This window comes from Stegodyphus dumicola, chromosome 2 (genome assembly GCF_044657685.1).
Source record: "Stegodyphus dumicola isolate Sdum_Otavi_A_Nest chromosome 2, ASM4465768v1".
Classification (NCBI taxonomy): Eukaryota; Metazoa; Arthropoda; class Arachnida; order Araneae; family Eresidae; genus Stegodyphus; species Stegodyphus dumicola.
Genome location: NC_140769.1, coordinates 79,513,740 through 79,532,460, shown reverse-complemented (window position 1 = coordinate 79,532,460; position 18,721 = coordinate 79,513,740).

Below are 18,721 nucleotides of genomic sequence, written 5' to 3'. Positions count from 1 at the left end.
TCCATGTCAAGTGACTTCCTACATACGCATTTCTAGTAATGTCTGTCTACATAATGCTAGGGATGTTTTGTAATTCGAAACTTAACCAGCCAATATTATTTTAGAACGCTATTTATCAATCAGTCAAACAACGTCGAAATTAATTCATTCTGAATTAAGATTTTGTACTAACTACAAAAAAACTATATAAATCATTTTGGATTCCCCCCCCCCACTGTACATTTATTTATGTTGCTCTTAATTTTTAACTTTGAAAACTTCCTGTACTAACAGCATTTATAAGAATTTTCGGAATACAGGAGAGGTTGTAAATAAATTTAGGTATATCTCGCTAGGTTTCCTTTAATAATCATTTTTAATATTATTTGACGACTATTAAGTTTAAAAACACTCTTTAATTTTATGGAAATAAATCTTTTCACATATTCTATCATATAGAAGTTTCATTCATAACATCCCAACTGGAAAAGGCAGTTGTAGGTTAAGTTAATTGGCAAGCACCCGTCCATTCCCGAAAGTACATTGTGTATTGCTGAGTCTTGTTAACTAGTAAGCTGCATCTCAGTTTTTAATGGAACATGGCCCTGCGGGTGTTCCGAAGGTCTCCCAACTTTTAGTATTCCTCTACTGTCAGCTTCTCGAGAGAATTTCGGCTGGCCTTGTATTTTGAGTGCTCGCTTGCTTCACGCATGAAGAAAGCATGGATTATTGTAAATTCATAATAGCTTCACATTATAAGCTGACAAACAACCATGCACACGGTGGCTTATAATGTGAAGATATTATAAGTTTACCAATAGCTACGCCTTCTTTAGGATTCGAACCCAGACCCTTCACTACGGCATTCAGCGTCATTAACCATTATACCGCCTGGGCAGCCCTATACATACCAACAGCATAGAAACACCAAATTCATACAGAACCAAGTTTTTGGATCTTATTCCTTAAAATACACTATAAGTCGAACTAGGGATCTAGTGGCCTTTTTGCATGCACGCATGGTGCACGTAACAGAACTGGACCTGAATATGAGATAGAGTCTGATATAAAGATGCAAATATCGACGGTTCAAAAAATTAGATTGTAATACAGATTCATAAGAAGATAACAAATACGCTGCTGTTCATTAAAATTTCTATACCAGGAAGCAAAGCAAATAACAGAATCATATTTATCGTATGTATTGTATTTATTAATATAATGAGAGGAAGATATGATTAAATTAACAAGCGGTTTGGCGTTCATAACACGCGAAATTCAGTACACAAAGCTGACACATCTGGCAGCCAGTAACATCTGTAATCCGGTTGAACATCTAATTGAACTAAGCTGATACAGATACTTCATTTCATGCAGCTTTAGTTCTATTTTCTGGCGAGTGATGGTATGGCAATCTCCCAGGAACCCATGATAAGATGTTCTCAATAAGTGAGAGGCCTGGAGGATGTGCTGATCAGGGTAACACTCGGAAACATTCTGTCTCAAAGAACTTAAGGGCAGCATAAGTTCGTGCATCATCTTGTTGAAAGATGGCATCAAGCAGGCCTTGAAGACGGCACGGGCATTAAGACATCACAAATGTAACGACATTTGCTCACATTACCGGTTATGGGAACAAGAGGTGACCAGGATGAAAGTGGAATGGCACCTCATGCCAACACACCAGGTGCTGAGCCCGTATGACTTTCACGAATGCAAGCTAGCAACGTTCATTCTCCTCCACACACGGATGCGTTCGTTCTCATGCTGTACGCAGAATAGGTTTCGTTTGAATCACGATATGGTGCGCCCAGTGTCGTCGATGACGTCCATTGTAGGTGCACTTGTCTCTGTTGTAGCGTCATGGGAAGCAGCAACAGTGGTCATTGTCCGTGGTGCTGAAGACGTCGTATTTATTAATGTAATGAGAGGAATATATGATTAAATTAACAATTGGTATGGGGTTAATAACATGCACAATTCAGTACATAAAGCTAACACCTCTGCAGCAGCAACATTTGTAATCCGGCTGAGCATCTAAACGAACTAAGCTCGAATGGCAAACACAGGTACTTCATGCCATGCAGCTTCAATTCTATTTTCTGGCCAGTGATGGCATGGCAATATGCCGGCAACCCATGATGAGATGAGTGAGAGATCTAGAGAATGTGCTGAACAGGACAACGCTCGAACACATTTTGTCTCAAGGAACTTCAGGACAGCACAGGCAACATAAGGTCGTGTATCATCTTGTTGAAAGATTGCGTCACGCAGGCCTTGAAGACAGGGCACAGCCATGGGCATCAAATGTAAAGACGTTTGCCCACATTACCGGTTATGGGAACAAGACGTAACCAGGATGAAGGCGGAATGGCACTTCATACCAGCACGACAGGTGCTGGGGGTCATGTGATTTTCACGAATGCAAGTTGGCAACGTCATTCTCCTCTGTGCCTCCGCACACGAATGCGTTCGTATCATGCTGTATGCAGAATAAGTTTCGTCTGAATCACGACATGGTGCACTCCTGTGCCCAGTGTCGTCGATGACGTCCACTGTAGGTGCACCTGTTTCTGTTGTAGCGTCATGGGAAGTAGCAACAGTGGTCACCGTGCTGACTGTCCGTGGTGCTGCAGACGTCATCTCACTGCCTGCAACGTTCTCTCAGGTTTTATTGCCCCAAGGCCGCTGAGATTTTGCACGGCGTTCAATATGGACCCATTGATCTCATATTCGCTTTACAGTCATGGGATCCCAACCAACACGGGCAGCAATGTCGCGGAAGAATGAGTCGTAGTCCAAAGAGTCCACGATCTTGCCGTGGTCGAATTCCAACGCATACTAGTAAGAGTTTCTTCTTTTTATAGGGGGAGTAATATAATCTTAATCTGAGTAACTAATGCTTAAATACGATTTTTGAATGAAAAACCCGTTGTTCAATTTTTTCCATTTATATTTTTTTCCATTTATATAAATGGCAAATATTCCATTATTTGCCATTTATATGCAATGCAGATGGTATTACTCATACATGCTTTGCGCGCATGCGCTGGAATGCTAATTGTTCTTATATCCAGGATGTAGTACTTGGGGTTCATGCAAATTTGACATTTATTGCATGTCGCCTTTATGATGTTGCAATTTTAATAGGCAGTAGTGTAATGTTATCAGCTGACAAATAAGTACTGTTGCAAATAAATTGAAATCTATCATACGTACATACAGGTATACATACAGCCAATAACATAGAAATCGACTCATTAAGAAGTTATCCAAATAGGTAGAAATTGCGTATGGACGAATATGGAAATGATTAACATTTAGTGTTGAATGATTGACAAGCTATGGAGCTCCAGCGGAGCATCCAGATGAAATGGATAGCTGTGTCAACACCTCTACACTCCACTGCTCTGCCAACTAAGTTATGGACGGATGGTACATAAAACAGAAGATATTCCACTGTTAATGCATAACTTCCATGCGAGTATGGGTCCGTCGATCTAGGTGGACTGTACCAACGTCTCGTAGACGGGTTCGTCAAAAGTATGAGCAGATGTCACCATTTAAGAATAAAGGAATGAGGCCGCAGGATAGCTAGATATTTCGATCCGAGCGACGCGACCATTCTATGATGTTGACAGGAATGCTTGAACCATGGTTGTAGAGAGCGTCAAGAATGTAACGGTCGAGCAAAAGCGAAGGCAGAACGCAAAGACAAAGTTATCGTCCATACACGGCTCACAACCTCAGCCTCTGATGCTTTAATCCGACGTGTACCCGGAACATCAGTGCAATGACAAATGATAATGAGACTCTGGGAACGGGGGCTGAAGTCACAGAAGTGATTGCGCCGGCTACCCATCGTCATTGCACACCGTTAAGCATGTTTGCAGCGGTGCCGGAGGTATTCGACCTGTGATCTAATAGACTGGAATATAATTGCTTTCAGCGATAAGTCCTGCCTCGAAGTGAGTTCAGACGACTAGCGAAGACATGTCTGGAGACGTTCAGAACAGCAATGCATACTCATCTGGATACTGTCAACGAAACAACCAGGAGCTATGGTATGGGGTGCCATTTCATTTGACAGCCGGCCTCGTTTGGTGTGGCACCCTTATAGCACGACAGCACTTCGATGAGATTTTAGCCCTTTATTTTTGGCCTTCCTTTCACGGATCTCTGGGCTTACATTTCAGCAGGGTAATTCTCGGACGCACACGGCATGCCTTTCTACTAATTGCTTTCGTGCGTCTCCAACACTTCCCTGGCAGGCGCGATCGCCAGAACTCTCCCCAACTGAGCACGTTTGGGCTCTGAGGAGCCATGTCCGACCCACCCTGGATGGCGTCGATCTAACTTGCCGGTTTGAAAGTATATGCCAAGGAATCCTCCAGGAGCACATCCGCCAACTGTACGAGTCAATGCCTAACCGGATTAGAGCTTGCATTAGAGATAAAGGTGGGCCATTGCATTATATTGTTACGAATTTGGTATTTAAAAAAAAAGCTAATGTTAGTTCAATTATAAATTAAATGGTTTTATTTCTCGCGCAGTGCAGCGCGTGACGAATATTAAAAGAAAGCTAAGCCGGAAAAATTAAAAATACAAGAGCGCGTGCGTTAAATAAATAAATATCTCTTTTTGATTTCGAGAAAGTACTGGAAAATTCTAGCGCGTGATTTTAAAATCTTATAAAAGGAGGAAAACATCTCAGTTTGTAGTAGTTGCTTAGTTTGTTGTTGTTTAGAAAACTGCCGTTGTTGATTATAGCGAATTCGCGGATTAGCGTTCTTTAGCTGTTTTGAATTACGTTCTATTGTACATTTAAGTAGTTAAAAGATAACTACTGTGAGATATTGTGATACTGCATGATAATTTGAGAAAATTTAAGCATTTCTGTTGTGATAATAATAAATTTTTGTTCATTTTTCATCGGACTTGTGCATTCATTTCATAACGAACCCGTACGCACACAACAATTTTTGGTGTCAGAAGTGGGATTTGAATGCCAATAACAAGAGCGATTGAAGAGCAATTAAGGCATTTAATATCAGCCTTTGCCTCATTTAAAGAAGAAATGAAATTGGGCCAGGAATCCCTCAAGGAAGAAATGAAAGCTGCACAGGAACAAATGAAGTTGGGCCAGGAATCCGTTAAAGGAGAAATGAAATTGGGCCAGGAATCCGTTAAGGAAGAGATGAAATCTCTTAAAAATGAGATGAAAGCAGGTCAGGACGAAATGAAAAGAGAAATTACCTGCGTAATAGAAAATAAATTTGAGGCTATGGAAGGCAGAATAGACGCGGTTGAAACTAAAGTTGGACAAATAGAAGAAAGAGTTTCTTCGGTAAAAGAACAAGTAGAAGAAAGAATTTCTTCTGTAAAAGAACATATAGAAGAGAGAGTTTCTGCCGTCGAACAACAAATTGATGATAGGTTTTCTGCTGCCGTCGAGAAAGAAGTTGACAGCCTAAAGAAGTGCATAGCGACGGTAGGAAACAATTCTGAAGGTTTCAAATTTTTATCGATGCCTGCTCGTTCCGTTCTGAAACTATCTACATATGATGGGAAGACCTCCTGGCAGGTGTATAGGACACAATTTTCTATCGTTGCGGATGCGAATGGATGGGATTCCCAAGCTAAGGCCTGTCATCTCGCCGCTTCTCTAAGAGCCGACGCAGCGGATATCCTTCAGACTCTTCCCGAAAACAAAAGGTTAGATTTCGAAGCTCTGTCCGGCGCCTTGGAGTTGCGCTTTGGGGAGAAGTGTTTAAAGGACTACAGCAGGCTTCAATTAAAATCCCGTCAACAGAAGCCCACCGAATCACTCCAGGAACTCGCCACGGATGTTGAAAGGCTGTCCCACCTCGCATTTACGGAGTGCCCGAGAGAAACGAGGGAAATTCTGTCGCTGCAATATTTCATCGATGGCATCCGGGACCCTGAAATACAGAAAGCACTGCGAATGGCAGATGTAAAGGATGTAAAAAGCGCTCTGTTGTACGCCGTGAAATTGGAGGCAGCCCAGCAAGCAACTCTTAGGGATCTCTAACCAGTCAGAGCTGTGCGAGTCCACGACCCAGGGGACCAATTGATGGCTCGTTTAGATGATTTATCCAGACAAGTCGATGCTTTGATACGGAGTAGCAGTGAGAACAAAGTGGCTGTAAGATGTTGGAGATGTGGTTCTGAAGGTCACCTACGACGGCATTGCAGAACACCCCAGGGCACGGATAATAAAATGGATGAGTTGACAAGACCAGTGAATGCTTTAAGACGAAATAGTGGTGAAACGAAACCGACCCTAAAGTGCTGGAATTGCGGTGTTGAAGGCCACCTACGAAGGAACTGCAGAACTCCCCAGAGCACGGAAAATAAGGCATACGATTTAAACAGACAATTAAATGTCACAGGAAGGAAAAGGACTGACAAGAAACCAAAGTGCTGGAACTGTGGAGCTCAAGGCCACGTACGAAAGAATTACAGAACACCCCAAGGTACGAAAATTGAGACAATTTCTGAGCAACGACGCAGGAAACAAATTAATGACCATATCAAGGAACGGAGGTTGCCAGATAATGAAAAACCCTGTTTTAAAGCGCTTAAGATCTCTATAGTGAGTGGCAACAATAACGGACTGTCCATCAATGGGAATATCGATGGAGTTCCTTGCAATATGATCATTGACACAGGAGCTAATGTTACCATCATTAGGAAAGATTTAGCTGAACAGTTTAAAGATAAACTTATTTGGACGCCATCTTGTGTTACCCTTCAGACTGCGTCTGGTGACAAGATCGACATAACTGGGAAGTTAAACGTAAACATCACGTTTGGAAGTGCCGCCTACCATCACACGGCATATGTGGCGGATATTACAGATCCATGCATACTCGGATTGGACTTTTTAAGGAAATACAATTTTTCCTTAGATTTCAAAAACAATAAGCTGCTTTCAGCATCTGATGGCATGACTATCCATCCTCAAAAGGGATCCTTGCCTGGAAATGTCGACGCCTTGTCCGAAAGATCGAGCTCGGGAAGCTGCCGAAAACATACCAGGGTCGAAAAGAAACGCAAGACTGCCAGCTATTCTCCATCTCAGAAGCTCTTCGGTCAAGACCTTCGTCTGCCTTGTGACCGCCTGTTTAGTCGCCCTACGGATGCGCCTTCATCGCCTGAGGAACACATCCAAGATGCCCAGGCCCGGTTTGAGAGGATGCATCGTTCTGCACGAAAGCGAGTCAACTTGGCGACGGAGAAAATGAAGACCAGATGCGACACAAGAGCTACTAGACATAGATCCAACAAAGGAGACAAGGTATGGTTGTGGAACCCGATTCAACGAAAAGGACTGAGTCCTAAATTACAGTCACTTTCGGATGGTCCATATACAGTGCTGAACACGAATGACGTCGTGGTTCGGATCCGTGAATCTTCGAACTCTTACGACAGGTTAGCTCATTACTATGGCCATAGTACGTAATGTAAATAATTGTAAATAGTATCAGACCATGGTCCTTTTTGTTTATAAATGTGTATTTAGTATTTGATTTGTATTTAGTAATTGATTTGCATTTAGTATTTGATTTGTATTTAGTATTTGTTTTGTATTTAGTATTTGATAGCATTTGATTTGTTTAAGTTAGTTATTGCATTTATTGTTTATATTGTTTGATATTGTAATGTAATGTTTATGCCTCAGTTGCATTTATGCCACAGTTGTAAGTTTAGCTTCCTGTCCAGGGATTGTACTGCCCGGGACGTGCAGTCCTTGGGAAGGGGGCAGTGTTACGAATTTGGTATTTAAAAAAAAAGCTAATGTTAGTTCAATTATAAATTAAATGGTTTCATTTCTCGCGCAGTGCAGCGCGTGACGAATATTAAAAGAAAGCTAAGCCGGAAAAATTAAAAATACAAGAGCGCGTGCGTTAAATAAATAAATATCTCTTTTTGATTTCGAGAAAGTACTGGAAAATTCTAGCGCGTGATTTTAAAATCTTATAAAAGGAGGAAAACATCTCAGTTTGTAGTAGTTGCTTAGTTTGTTGTTGTTTAGAAAACTGCCGTTGTTGATTATAGCGAATTCGCGGATTAGCGTTCTTTAGCTGTTTTGAATTACGTTCTATTGTACATTTAAGTAGTTAAAAGATAACTACTGTGAGATATTGTGATACTGCATGATAATTTGAGAAAATTTAAGCATTTCTGTTGTGATAATAAATTTTTGTTCATTTTTCATCGGACTTGTGCATTCATTTCATAACGAACCCGTACGCACACAACAATATATTTTGCTTTTGTAGCTGTATTTCCTAAATAAAAAATTAAATTCCTATCATACTAGTTTCGTTTTCAATCCATCTACAGATTTTCGTCTCATTCAGATAACTCCTTTTTGGTGTGTCGTTTTATATGTTACAGAAATTCAACTGAAATTGTAGGTTAAATTAATTGAATATGGCGATGTTTACAGGGGGTATCCGCTTAAGAGGAACGATGCTTTCATGGAGGACTTATTAAGATAAACTGGCTCTTATTTACGTTACGCATGGGGAAACCACGAAAACAAATAATGGCCTTTATTTGTGTGTCTTTCTAATAAAATCTTACGTAGACTGCTATATAGCTTATAGCTAGAATAGAGCATTTTCACAGGCTGATTTCATAAATTGGTTTTTCCTACATTAAATAATTCCTTCACTAACTAAATGCTTAACTTTCCTCTTATTATTCATTAAATACCAGGGGTACAAGTGCAATTTCTCCCATATTAAGACAGATCTTTTTTTCAGTGTCCTTCAGCTGTTTATGAAAAATACTTTAGCTCTATAAATTCTATCTTCTTTTTGTAATAAAGATTATTTACAATATTTTTCTTATTTGCTATAACACTTCAGTTTTGCATTGTTAGGACAATCAAATTAACCTCTTTGCAGTTCTTGATAAAGATGCCTATAAATCTGAAAGTAAGGCATTAAATTGTTTTAAATTTTACATACCGTGCATGTAAGTAATTTAAGAAAAAGTTATATAATTTCATCTTTAAATCTATGGAAGATTTAAGGATGCTTTCAATTGAACTGCTGCCATGGTTTTGGTGCTAAGAAGCATCTTGTTCTAGGCAGATAGCACTTGAAATGCATATGCTTATGATTAATAAAACACTAAACCACATAGTCAAAATTCAGTGTAAAACTTCTCACCCTTTTGTAGAATGCTTTTCAATACTGACATGTAAAGTTGAAAGCCTTGTGAACTTTCTTCTTCTTGTTGCTTTATTTATACAAGATAATCTATACTGTACAATGGTTCTATCTATAGCGCATTTTATTTTAGAATTTCATTCCCTTCTCTATATTACATTGTAATTTTTAATTTACTACTCTTGGTATTCTGAATAACTATTTACAAGAAATTACTCTTGGTATTATAAAAATTTCTAAAACTATTAATCTCAATGTTTTTGAAAGAGAGAGTTTTTCCCCTCCTTGAATTTTGCATTTATGGTAAAAGAATTTTAAATGCGAGCTTAATGCAAGACATACAAAAGTGTCATCAATTATGATAAAGCAGAATTTATTTTACTCAGTGTAAATGACAGCACGTCTTATAACTTACAGGTAACCAGTGGCTGAGTGGTAAAAAATCACTGAATACAGGCAGTTCCTATTCGATTTCAAAAGAATTGGGTTGGCTACATGGGTGTTTTCATGGTTTTCCCTACCTGTACCATGTATATGAGCTAATTTCCCCGAGAAAGTCCTCCACGAAGGCATCCTCCCCTTAGAACGAGAACCCTAGTTTGCTTTGCAATAATGAACTAAACCAAACCAATTATGACTCATAGTTCAAAATACCTCTAATATATTAAAAATGTACCAAGTTTATGATATGAATTTAGTTACATAATGTAAATGTGCCTATTTTCTTATTAACAGTTTTATATATATATATACCTTAAAATTTATGATATACTGAGATTTATAATAGCCTGAGATATCTCAATAATTACTTTTGTAAAAATTAAGTAAGTTTAATTAATAAACTGATCACTAAAATTTCGAAATTCTGTTGTAGGGTTTATATTTATTTTAACTAACATTTATTTTAAGTTTAAACTATCTTTCCTGTCAAGCCTTACTTTCCCCTGGAACTGCCAATGCCAGAGTATGTAAATTTTCAGTAGAACGCGCAAGGATTCAAATTATCAGCGGAAGTATTCTGAGTTAAATAGAAAGGAAACGAGTTCGAAGTGTGCTTTCTTGCTTCACGAGTGTGGAGGTGGCTAGTTAGAAATTGAAGAACCACGCGTTTCGGCTTGTGTGCTTGCCTCGGCAAATTGTTAATCTTTCAACGTAATCTTCAGAGTTTGCTGAATTATCGGCGGTACTTTAGAACGCGGTGAGGTTATTTACGTTTAGAGAGCCTCGTAGTTAGTCTCTTGTTATTATTTCTTTTCAGGTTCTTATTTTTATTTTACCGCCGGGTCGGCGTAGTTTGTGAGCGTCAAGAGCACGCATTTGTAATTTCTAAAGTTGAATAAAAAGGGACTTAAACCCTTCTCAAGCCTCTGTCTAATTTCCAGTTTTCTGCAGTCACCACTTTGTTGCGTGCAGGTTAAAGGCGCGCAACTTTACACTGTAATAAATACAATTTTTTAAAATAATAAATGATAATTAAGTAATAATTAAGCAAGTAATAAATGAAGGTCCCATTTTGGCAAACGTGCTCTGAAATGAAAATATATTTGAAAGCATAAGATTGTGTATGCAAAATAAAGTGCAACTCATTAGCCAATGGTCTTGTATTTATCTTTTTCTATCATCAGCTGCTCTAGGAAACTTTTGCTTCAGCAGAATTCAAATGCCTACATGCCAAAAAGAATATGACATTCACGCTTTCTCTGAGATTTGATACATGAAACTGAACTAGGTTGAGGTGACAAATTCTGTTTCACTATTAGGAATATCTGGGTTACTTGTAGAAGGCTGACTGCTATCTTGGGGTTCAGATGAATCAAGATAACAACCTTTTTTTTACTAGTTACATAATGTTAACTTTAATCTCCGTTATCAATCTCAAGACGGCTAGGGGTAAGTCGGGCTTTCACTTTTCATTCAATCGGGATAACTCTTGCATTTTATAAATGCTTTATTATTACAATAAATATATACATATATACATATCATTACGGAACATTCTTAACATCAATCCTATTCTCTCGCTTCCCGATTCTCGATTGATATCGTGCGCCCTCTATCGGAGGCTTTTCTACGATGCCATCTATCGGCTGATAACAATATTTAGTAGCATTTTTTGGAAGTTTTCTTCTGGCAATTTTAGAAAACCTTTACGAATGAATACCTTCAGATTTTCCTCATTACTACCAGAAAAAGTATCTGATTTCTTTTTAAGATGCAAGATTTCATTACTTTGTGTACTTAATTTATCTGTAGTCAGGAAGTGTAGCCTGCTATAGAAATAAAAAAACCATTCCTTTCATTGCATAACATTAAGTGTTCATCCCTTTCTTTTTGTTAAATATTTTTGGCAGTTTTCAAAGATGAATTTATGCAAACATCAATCTATGGAGCCATACATAGTATCCCTTGATTAATGATTCCATACTCTGATCCAATTCTTGTATTACCACTTTGATAGTTTCAATATCTATATAATTCAGTAGTATTCTTCAATAAATGAAGTATCTATCTTGTTATGAAGTATTCACGCACAGGCTCAATAAAATCAATCTTTCCAAATGGAACAACATCATTCTAAGACTGAAACCTGAATGTATGATATATACAAGGTATGTCTTATGAATGTGTACAATTATGATTTTTATGAAGGGAAACTGAATACTTTTAAACTGAATACTTTGCATAATAAGCATTGAGCAAGTTTTTAATTACACAAGTATTATTGGGGGCACATGTATGAATACAAGTCATTTGCAAAATGACACCACAATAGTCTTATTATCACAGCTTAAAAACAGAAAATAAGTCCATAACTGTTTTAAAGAAAAATGTAAAAATACAATGCAAAAATTTATTCCATCATAACAAAAATGTGCCCACCAGTGCTTGAGCAGTAAAGTTGTTCAAAGCTGGTAGTTTGACCTGAGTGCAATTCTAGGTAAACAGATTGGCTTTGCATGTGTAATGAGGATACAAGTGAGTGTCTTTTAGAAAGTACTCTATGAAAGCATGCTTCTGCTTATGCAAATAGCTCTCACATACTTTGCCATAAACAAATCGTGCAGACCAATCCAAATCAAATTAAAATAAAATGAAAATCAAAATAAAATAAGTCACTGTAATTCTGCAAAATGTCCTATGCATTATATGTTTTTTTCAAGAAGGGGGCAATTAACTAATCTAGAATCAATATTATTGTTAAACATATTAGTTGAATAACTGTATTGCTCTTACATATTTTACATGTTTCATTATTTACATGCCTTACAGATTTTCTATGCCTCATTATTTACATAGCTTACAGGTGTTAAATGCCTCATTTTGTTTTTATTTGGTAAAAAGGGGGATAATAAATTTCATTGCAAAACATTTTGATAGGTAGTTATGTATATGACTTATGATATGAACTCTATATTCAACTATCATATAAATACTATTCCTAATATACATAAAATTTAATTTTTTTTTTTCCTCTATAGTCAACCCTCTAAGGTATAATATAGCATGGCTTAAGTAATAATTTTCGCAATACAATGTATTGTGGAATGTGAAACATGAATACAGAAACATATTAAATGCAAAGAACATAAAGAATAAAATGCCATTTTAATCATAGATATTTACAAGAAATAATGCTTGATATTTATCAGAATTGATCAGAGTAACTGTTACTAACTGCAATGCATGCATCACAATGACAAAGAAGTGACTGGCATATACTTTGAAAGCTATTCAGCAAGTCTCTGCTGCAGTGATGCTAATTGGCTGACAAGGTCTGCAGTAGAATCAATCTCTGTTTCGTAAACAAGATCCACTGTCATTGTAATGCATGAAGTTTGCATTATCTGTTTGTACAATTCATTTATAATAATTCTCAAATATCTTGCTGTAATCATAAACAATTACCAAGGACTTCAGTTTGTAAGGATCTTAAGTTTTACTAACGTTTATTTTATTTTATGTTATTTTAAGCGTTAAGAAATACTGTGATATGTTAAAAGTGAAAGTAATGCCAAAAAATTTTAACTTATTCGTGTGACTGTAAAAAGAGCCAAATTATTGTGAATATGTGTTAAAGGTTGAATGAATGTAGTTAGGCTCTCTGACGCTACACTTCAAAGTTAGCCACTTTCAGAATAGTACCTCAGGGTTTAGAGACGAATATAAGGTGTGTTATGAGGTCTTGTTATGTTGAATTTTAACACGTTAGTGTTTTGATTGCAGGCGGTAGTGTTGAACACTTGTACATAAACACGTTCGTATTTGGTGTTTTCTTTTACAACACATGTCAGAGAGCACGGGGAGAGAATTAAATAACGTCATGAATGAAATAAGAATGTTAAGAGAAATATAAATATTCATGTTACTTGCCATTTAATTGTGTGACATTTCATTAAACTAGTAAGGAACCAGATTTCAACTAAGAGCTCCTGTTTAGATGCAGTACAGATGAAATGTAATTGTCCATAAAGTTGATAATGTAAAAAACGATTTTTTTTTTAAATTTCTAGTTTCTAGTGAGAAGTGTTTGTAAAAGAACGGCCTCGCGTTAGATTCTAGAGCTAAAAGTTTTCAACAAGGTCGTTTTAGACCTCAGTTTCAAACTAATTAACTCTGGCGGGAAGTATGTAAGGATCTTAAGTTTTACTAACGTTCATTCAATCGGGATAACTCTTGCATTTTATAAATGCTTTATTATTACAATAAATATATACATATATACATATCATTACGGAACATTCTTAACATCAATCCTATTCTCTCGCTTCCCGATTCTCGATTGATATCGTTCGCCCTCTATCGGCGGCTTTTCTACAGTGCCATCTATCGGCTGATAACATTCGGTCATTCTGACTTGACAATCGTCCCGATTGAGTACAAATCAATTTTATAATTTAATACAATTTTCTACTTCGACTCTTATACACAATACTAAACATACATATTACTAATACACTAAGAAAAATACACATTATACTAAAATTTGATATGATAATAAACTTACTAAAATATTTTCACATACATAAATTCACATATTTTATACATTAGCATAATAATCGAAAATTTTCTGTAAATCATTAAATAAATACGCGAATATATATGAAATAACTCAATTGTTTTTTTCAGTCCTAAAATGATTCAAAATGCACTAAAGTCTTTCAGCTAATGTTTAAAAGTTCAAAGTCAATTAATGTTCAAAAGTTCAAAGTTTCTAAAGTTTTCTATTAGCAAACATACGTAGATAAGCACATACACAAAAAAAGGAAAGATCTCACCTTAATCACAGGGTAGAGCACTTCATCAGTCCTTACGAATAGATCTGATTGGATTCCGTCGAGGAATTAAGCTTGATAACTGGTCAGTATCTCATCCGTCGTCATCATCATCGTCAGAGCTGGGTTCGCACCTCCATGGCTTCAGCTGGCTCACATGAGCAGTGGTAGTGAAGTAGCGACCTCGATTTTTCGCTAGTTGAGTTATTCTGTAGGTATCCCTAGGTAATATTTCCGTTATTATAAATGGCCCTAGATATTTCGGCTGTGTTTTGGTAGGTTGACCTATAGCCTTAGGAGCACATCTCATCACAACATTTTCTCCTTGCTCGAATATTTGTGTGCGACACGTCTTCCCATCGAATCTCTTTTTCATTTTCACTTGCTGTTCCTCAATTCTTCCTCGCGCTTGCTCTTGGATTTCTCGCGGTTCTTTCCATGCATCTGAATCTTCATCTGCTAACTTCCTAAGTGTTCCATCATTAAATCTGGGAGAATACCCATGTAGCATTTCAAATGGAGTCTTATTCGTTGTTTTGTTTACCATGTTGTTAAGATTTCTTTCTGTTTCTTTTATTTTTGAATCCCAATCTCTGTGTTGTTTATCCATCAAACTTGTCATTATCGTTCCTAAAATTGTTCTGTTGACGCGCTCTACCATACCCATTGGCTTGGGGGTGTTTGGTAGAATTCAAAGTATGATGTATTCCGTTATCTGTACAATACTGCTTAAATTGATGAGAAGTAAAACAAGATCCTCTATCACTTATTATTCTTTCCGGTAGTCCAAAATAATTAACAAAATTCTTCAAAGACTGTAAAACATTTTTAGCACTAGTATTCTTAACTGCAAAAATTCTCACGAACCTAGTCATGTTATCAATTATCACTAATAGTTCTTGATTACCTCTCGAACTCTCTACGAAAGGACCCAAGTGATCCATGTGAACAATAGCAAACGGTCTTTTACCAGGTTTTATGGGATGTAACAGTCCTTGTTGCTTGTCACCTGTCGCTTTATTCATAAGGCACTCAAATACATGCTGATATGTGTCTTCGTACGTATCGTTTTATGCTTGGAAACCAATATAATTCCTTAATTTTTCTAACTGTTTTATCCACAGAAAAGTGACCAAATAAATCATGGAATTTCACCACTACACTCTTCCTCATGCTTTTTGAATCACACAGAGTAGTCTTTCCTTTCCATCTACTACGGTTTTCCAAAACAGTCTATTCTTCTTAAACACGTAATTCATAATTATTTTTTTCTCCTCAGCAGTTCGTTCCTCTTGTTTCTTCTTGAAAATTTCGATAATTCTTTTCAGGTCTTGGTCAGCATGTTGTATCATTAGTATTTGCTCTTCTTCGGTTAGGGACTGGCAAACTTTAAAATTTTCAGCTATTCTCGTCATCGTATCAATCAGCTTCTGATACAGGACCTCTGCTCAAAGCAGTAACATGTGACAGTCTTTTTCCTGACCTATGCTTTATCTCAAAATCGCATTCTTGAATCAAACTACACCAACGGGCTATTTGAGGATTTGTAGTCTTCGCATTCATATATATTAGAGCTTGACAGTCAGTAATAATTGTAAATCTTATGCCGATTAAAAACTGTCTTAACCTGTCCAACGTCCATACGATGGCCATTAACTCCAATTTACTGGAATGATACTTTCTCTCTGCTTCTGTTGTTTTCTTACTGACGCAATAAACAAGATGCCATTTTCGATCTTCATCACGTTGCATTAGTATTCCACTCAAACCTTCTGCACTTGCATCACAATGGACTTCAGTATCTGCATGCGGTTGATAGTGAGCTAATATGGGCTTATCAGTCAGTTGTTTCTTCAATAGTTCGAACGCCTTCTTTTGTTCTTGCTTCCACTCGAAGTCTCGATTCTTCTTTGTCAATCTGGTCAATGGTTCTCTCTTTAACGCATACTTCGGCACAAATCGTCTGAAAAATCCAGTCAGGCCCAAAAATCTTCGCACTTCGTGCACATTCTTTCGTTCCGGAAATTCTGTTATGGCTTTTATTTTTCTAGATCCCGGTCTAATACCGTCTTCGTTTATAATAAAACCTAAGAAATCTACTTCTTTTTTCCCAAATTCACATTTAGATAATTTCAAGGTTAAATTTGCTTTTCGTAGGCATTCTAATACCTCTTTTAATTTGAAAATCATTTCTTCCCAAGATTTTGCAGGAATAAGTATATTATCCATATAACACAACACCTTAGTATTCATTAAGGGGGCTAGGGCATATGACATTAGGCGCTGAAACTCAGCAGGAGCATTTACTAATTCAAATGTCATCCTTTCGAACTGTCCTGTTTCATCTGGGGTAATGAACGCCGTCTTCAATTTAGCTTCTTCACTTAAGGGTATTTGCAAATAGCCATGGGCTAAATCCAGAGTAGTGAAAATTTTGCATCCTCCTAAACATTCTAAAAGATCATCTATTCGATGCAAAGAAAACTTATCCTTTATCGTCTGACTATTAAGTCTGCGGTAATCAATTACTAGTCTGTATTCCCCTGTTTTTTTCTTTACTTGTAACACTGGACTAGCGTAAGGCGATCTAGTTTCGGAAACTATCCCATTATCTTTCCATTCCTTAACAATTTCTTTTATTGCATTACGTTCAGCTGCATTCGTTTTGTATGGGCGAGAAGACACAGGCCTACTCCCGTCAATTTCTTTGATGTCCAATTTTATTACGTTCGTGCAACCTAATTCACTTAACCTAAGAGCAAAGCAATTCCTAAATTCCTTTACTAATTTTAAGATATCAGTTATTTCACTATCTGTAGTTGCCTCATCAAATTTTATATCATCTATCTTTATTTGGTGAATATTTTGAGAAATGGAAAATATATGGTTTTGTTCTTCATCTTTGTTTATATTGGGCTTGTCTACTTCCTCTAATTCCCAATCTTCTGTTATATCTATTACCCTGCTGATACACTGATTTTCTTTTAATCTGATGTTACTGTGTCCTATGTTCATAATTGGGACTGTTACCTTACCATTTGTAACCTCCATTACTGAATCCGGACTTCCATGCTTGCTTTGAAATAAAATCAGTCCATTATTTATATCTGGGGCTACAGAATGCACAAAGTTTATCGTGTTACTTTTTATTTCTATTGGTTTCTCAGAATATAACTTAATGTGTTTACGTTCCGTTTCGTTTATCAATTGCGCGAATGGAATTTTATTAGCATACCATATATTAAACGAATCCCCTATTTTTCCATAAGCCAACATCTGATCGTTCAAAATATCTCTCCCAATAATTAGGTCATACGGCTGTACTTCATCATTTACGATAAACAAATTCGCGGTTGTTTGAATTTCGCCGATTCGAAGTGAAATATTAACTTTTCCCAAGGTCGTTGTAGATGCGTGATTTACGCTCCCGATTCCAAACATTTTTTTTTTTGTTTCCGGTTGCACTGGTAATCTTAATTTCGAAAAGACCGAAAATCTTAATAGACTGCCAGCGTTTCCAGTATCAATCAAACATTCGATTGGTTCACTTTCGTTAATTGTTGCTTTCTTCAAATACTTTGAAACGTCAGATAATACATCATGATTCATCGCGACACTATTTTGATCTTTCATTTTGTCATTCTTCATTTCTTCGCGACTCTCTGTCTGACGCGGGAGGCATTTAGCGTCACAAATCAAGCTGGAATGTTTACGCTTACATGTCGTGCAGCGCTCTTTTGATTTACATAAGCGGACCACGTGAAATTTTGGAAGCATAGAAAACATCTCGCGTTCCGTTTTAAACTTTCTAATTTCTGTTCGCGTTCTTTATCACAATTTTGGGAACTGTGCTCAGAATTATTGCAAAAAATGCAAATTTTCTGAAATGTGCTCAGTGCGGTTGCGTTAGGAACTGAATCTTGCTGCTTCCCTTTAAACTTCTGAAATCTATTTCCCTTTTCCGAAAATTTATTAACTGACAGTTTATAGTCTACGCTTTTAACTGATTCATTATTTTCCCTTGTTTCTCGAAACAAAAATGTTCGTTCTCGCGTTTCTTTTCTCTTCTAAGAAATTTTAATAATTCTGTTACATTCCAAGAATCGTCTTTTTCATGCTGTCTATAAAAATCTAGCACAATGGAATCTGGAATAAGTTTGGTTAGTAGTGAAAACAACAAACTTCCATATGAATTCAGTTCGACACCAAGAGTTTGTAAACCCCGTACTTGGATTTCTATCGTATCGTATAACTCCCTTAACT